The sequence below is a fragment of the Hibiscus syriacus genome, unplaced genomic scaffold (assembly GCF_006381635.1).
Source record: "Hibiscus syriacus cultivar Baekdansim isolate YM2019G1 unplaced genomic scaffold, ASM638163v2 tig00110890_pilon, whole genome shotgun sequence".
Classification (NCBI taxonomy): Eukaryota; Viridiplantae; Streptophyta; class Magnoliopsida; order Malvales; family Malvaceae; genus Hibiscus; species Hibiscus syriacus.
In genome coordinates, this window is record NW_024062900.1 from 13,507,360 (window position 1) to 13,513,406 (window position 6,047).

Here is a 6,047-nt window from a genome sequence, read left to right on the forward strand (position 1 = left end):
GGTATGTGAGTACTGTGAGGTTGTGCACTATGTTGTCACCACAGCTCGTATAAATGCACCAAAGTTCCACATATAATTGCACCGAAGTGCCGCGTAGAATTGTACCATAGTGCCATATAAAATTTGTCCATAAGAACCACATAGAAATTCCTTAAGAATCATATACATATACCAAGGATCAAGTAGGTGTCTCAAAAGACCTCATACATGTTCCAAAGAATACATAGATGTCTCGAAGGACCACGTAAAATTGTCCCGAAGGACCGCATAGACCCTCTACTCTTGGCATGCCAACTATACATATAGTTCTCATCTACATAACTTGGGCTTTCACAATTCATATAGTTTATATCTCGTAGACAATAAATTCTTACCTTTATCACATAGCTCGTTTAACTTTTCAAACATATTCACTTAGAACATTGTCATATAATGCATATAATATGAATTCATGTCAGGTATCATAAGATGGAATTTAATCATGTATCAATGATATTGGAACTAGACTTATCACAAGTCTAGAGTTTAATAGGCCATTTTAACCATGCTATGCATATGCACTCACATATGTCTCATTGCATTTCCCTCGATCAATCTTACTTGTCAATTGTTCCGAAACTCGTTTAGGCTCTGTATCTACATAAATATAATTTTCAAGACAATTATCAGAAGCCTAAACCTTATAACTTGATATTAATAACTTAAGCTAATTTAATGAACCAAACTATAATTTTTCCTTTAGGAGTATACCGATACACTCCTGGTGTATCGGTACCCAAATTCAATTCGAAATTCCCATGTATCGGTACACCCTTTAATGTATCGATACACCTTCAAAATTGGTCTTAGTGTATCGGTACCCATTCATAGTGTACCGATACACCCTACCCAGAACAAACTTTTCCACCCGAAAATTCATCAACTCTTCACTAAATTTCCTTATATAAAAATTCTTTTATATCACTCAACTCAACTACAACCATTTTAACTAACTTCTATCATTCCAACACCTTATTATCTCCCATATCTCATTCAGATTCTTAAAACTAAGAATCTTACAAAATTTTCCATGTAATCCAAACTTACTTCTAACACTTATAACTTCTTATTCATACCTATGACAAGTCAAATTCCATCTCAAAGTTCCTTTATTAACTCTTTTTCAGAAATTCACTTTGAAACCCATTTTCTTTAATCTTTCATAACTTCTTCATCTTTTGATTATAAGACAACTTAAGCTTTCCTTAAGCTTAAGTACCACCTAAGGATCAAAATCCACTCTTAAAATCAACAAATAATCAATTAAACATAAAACCCACCTTTGTCTTGAGCTTTCAAACAGGGAGAAGAATATAACTCTGGAAGCTTATTTTCCTTCCCCATTTTCACATGGGTTTCCTTATCCTATAAGGAAATAAAAAAAATTCTTATCAAATGACCAATTTACCCTTTAATTCAATTCATAATTACTAACAATCCTTCCAACTAAGTCATTGAACTATTCAATTATCCTACTTTAATCACCAGATTCTGAAATTTTACAAGTTAGCCACTAACCCATAGTTTGGGATGTTACATAGTCAGAATGTACCTTTAGGATGTTTTTGTCTATTAAGAAATAACACTTTTGTCCCAATAAAGATTATTTATAATAACATACGTGTTTTTGGATCAATGCCTCGAACATTTCATGCATCATTGCATTTTGTATATCATTCTTTTAAGCATTTTTACATACATAAATCATACCTTGTGGGGAACTTTGAGGAAGTGCTTCTAACAGTAACTGCATTTACACAGTATTGAGAATAGAAACAAGATTTGATAAATTGAAGAAAGAGATGGAAAAGAGTTTGCAAAAGATGCAAGCAGAGTGGGAAGTTAAAATGGAGCAGGAACAAAAGGCTACCGTGGAGTGTATCCTGCAAAACCAAAAAGACCTAGTAGACCAAATGATAGAAAAATTGGTTGGGCTCAACCAGGAAAGAGGAAAAAAGAAGATTTCCTCAACCTGTGAAACCTATGAATGTGTGATAGCCCGTGCTAGTCCTCAAATACTCATTTCTCCCCATAAGCTTCCAAACCGCCCAACAAGCTTCTCTGCCACTAAAAATCGAACAATTATGCTATATCATAAGGATAATTCTACTGATCATAACATATTTATTCCTAAGGCAATGAGAAGAGACAAGAATGATATCCTTGAGAACTTGAAACAGTGGTGCAGAGAGATATTCAAGGGAATGAGAGAATAAGGCTCTTACAATGAAATAGATGCAACAAAACTAGTTCTAGTCTCCGACCTGGTGCTCCCACCCAAATTTAAGATGCCCTACTTTGAAAATTACAGTGAAACTAGTTGCCCTAATATTTATTTGAAAGATTATTGGATACACCAACAATGATCAGATGTTGATCCACTGCTTCCAAGACAATCTAATTGGACCCACTTTAAAATGGTATAATCAACTGAGTCATATTCAAGTTCACTCCTGGAAGGATTTGGCTAGTTCTTTTCTGATTCAATACAAACACATAATTGATATGGCCCCTGATTGAACAACGCTGTAGAATATGGAAATGAAAAGTGGTGGGAGCTTCCGACAATATGCTCAACGATGGAGGGATATCGAATCTCAAGTGCATCCACCAATGAATGTGAAAGAGTTCATCACTCTATTCATCGATACATTGAAGTCTCCATATATTGACTATATGATAGGAACTACCACCAAGAGTTTCTTTGACATCGTCATGTGTAGAGAAATGATCGAAACATCTATCAAGAATAGTCAGATAGGTGACATTGAGGAAAAAGTTGAGGTTAACATCGTGACATCTTACCTAGCCAATCTGGGTACTAGACCTCATGATGTCTTCTATGAAAAGACTCACATCAATCCAATTCTAATGACGTATGAGGAATTGCTCCCAACGCTAGTTAAGAGAAATCTTGTGATTCCAGTTCAATCCAAACCAAGAGAAGCCCTATATCTTGAAGGCCATGATATTAATGCCATATGCAACTATCATATTGGGAGCTCATGGTATACCACTGAGAATTGTGGGGCATTAAAGCTCAAAATCCAAGATCTGATCTATCCAGGGGCATAATTGATTCCAAGTACAAGACCAACAAACAAAGAATGAAATTCTTTTCGAGGAATAAAACAAGAACTAATTCATTGTGCATACATCTTAGACATACTTAAGAGCATCACATTTATCATTTTTCACATACATAATTTTTGCAGCTTTAGAGTCAAGTTTCAAATTCAAGGCGAAAGATACTCGATTCAAAAGAGTAAAAAAATTCGATAGTGGTTGTTTAACTTAGCGGCAAGGAGCTATACCTCAACCAACTTGACCTATGGAAAGTTCGAGAGTTAATTCAGAGCGGATCCAGTTTAGCTTGACTCAACGACGAGTGGTTAGTTTTCAGTTAAAGTTTTCAAGCTAGATTTCAATGTCACTCAAAGAACATCTTACATGACTTTCCCGTGAAGGGGGTCATCCAAATATCATCTCACTTGGTTTAGACCCACTAAGGGGAACCACCTGAAGAATTATGACTGCTTAGACCGTAAAGGGGAGCCATCCTTCACTTAAAGGAACTGTTCGCATCATAGCTCAAGGTGAGAAGGGCTATCTGTTAACGAGAACATTCGAGTTTGATTTCATTCAGCTCGAGGGATTATCTACCGCACAGTAGCAGCAAGGAACTACTTTTCGGGTGAAGTTTAAACTGAGGTCTTTAAGTCAATAAGAAGACCTGGGTTGGTTGCGATTTAGCAACAAAGAACTATATACCAGTAAAATTTATAGCATAGCTCAAGACGAGAAGGGCTATTTGTTAACAAAAACCTTCGAGTTCGATTTCATTCAGCTTGAGAGCATATCAAACACATGGTAGCCACACTTGTGTTTACATTTCCACAACATTTTAAATAAAATGCTTCATTCTGAGGAAATGAGCAATGAGGAAATTTTAATCTTGAATTCCTTGAATATCACCTTAATTAAAAGCTTTTTAATAATTGAGGTTGTAAATCTTTGACAAATGAAAAGATTGAACCCCTACAAAACAAGGACCCCTTGATCCTAATATAAAAGATACACCTGAATATATACCCTTCTCTTACAGGGACCTAACTAGTTTTCTCTTCTCGTGAAGAGTCCATCAAGGATTTGGCATTCAGGTATTTGTTAGGAGTGAAAACAAATGGGGGAAATAGTACATAAAATTGCAAAACTAGTTGGTTTCTACTTCTGTTAATGACATTCAATGATGATCATGATATTCTCAGATGGAATGGTCAAGTAGGTGAATCTAGTTTAGGTAGTTACTTGGGAATTGAACTCTAACGATTAGATTTTCTGACCTTCAACAAACATCGAGACTATAACAGGTTCTCCTCGACAATCTTAAAAATAGAATCCAGACAAATATATATATATATATATGTACACGATAAAGTTGAGCTATTCCGCCGAAGCAATTGGTTATAGAGGAAACTCGAAAGCCCCGACTTTATGAATAAATTATATTCAAAACCATGACATTGATCGGGTACTCGGTAATCGGTGTATGTTGCACTGTGATTGTCAAGTCAAAGACTTTGTGGTAACATGAATCCTTCAGCTAGCCGAACAAAGGCAATTATAAGATATGTACAATAAAGTTGAATTCAGCTAGCCAAACAATGACAAATTAAATTTACTAAATAAGGAGTTTCAGTGAATATATACTAAGGGATTTGAGGAACACCTGTTATAGTCGAACTCAAACGAGCACTCAAAAATCTCATTTTTAGACCGATATTTCTGCACTACCTTGACTAAGTGAGTCTACGAAGATTGAAAAAATGGAACATTTCAGAGAACTGAAAAAAAGTGTTCTGAATAGTATAGCAATTGACTATGCTAGTTGCGACATTTTGTTCGCATCCGATCAAAATGCCAAACCAAGAAAGAGGGGTATGACAGGATATTCAAGGTGACTGAATTGATGAAACAAACCTTAGAATTTAGGTAGCCAACCTCTAAACCAACATTTTCAATCTTGATATTTGTCAAAGATTTGCAGCTATCAAATATTAAAAGAGCAGTTGATTATTTTGATATCCAATGAACTTCTGTTTTATGATTTGTTTCAATTGTGAAACCTAAAAGGAGGCAATATTTTTAAAATTCCTTTCGATATGTTTTAAAATTTTGAAAATTCAAAGGAAGAAAAGCATTTTCAAATAAGATAAGTTCTCTAGAATTATCTTGGAATTCAATATATATCTTTCCGAAGCTCAAGATCGAAGCTGGGGCAAAGGAAACCAAATTTTTGGGCAAATTTTGATGGGGTAAGGAAAAAAACTGTCTTAGGTCAAGGCTTATGCACAATACTTGAGAAATTTGAAGGGCATCACCCAAATCAAGACTAAAAAATGACATTTTTTACATCGGATTTAAGCATGCTGAAGAATCCAAGATCAAGAATAAAAAATTCAAGTTTCCAGATTCAAAAGTCATCAAGACTGACAACCAGAGATGGAGATTTCTCTCCAAATCCTAAAATAACATATTTCGCATATACATTTTAGGCATACATAAGAGCATTGTATCCATAACATCGCTTATGTGTAGAATTTTGCAGATTCATGCTAGAGTCAATTTCAACTTCACAGCAAAGGATATTAGACTGGAAATGACGCAACTTACACAAGATTGGATTTCAACTTCACAACGAAGGATATCCAATTCAAAGCTCAACTTCACAGCGAATGAGCCATCCATGATTTCAACTTCAAGAAGAAGGATATCGTGACCAAATAGATTGACTTAATTTTATAGTAAATGAGTCATCTGCAACAATAGGGTCTCTCTCCCAGCCCAGTATAATAAAACTCAAGGCGAGAAGAATTATCTGTCAACAAGAACCTTCAAGTCTGATTTCATTCAGCTCGAGTACACATTTACCAAGGTAGCATTAAGGAATTACTTTCCAGTGAAATTTTTACACCCATATCTTTAAATCAAGAAGAAGAACAAGATTG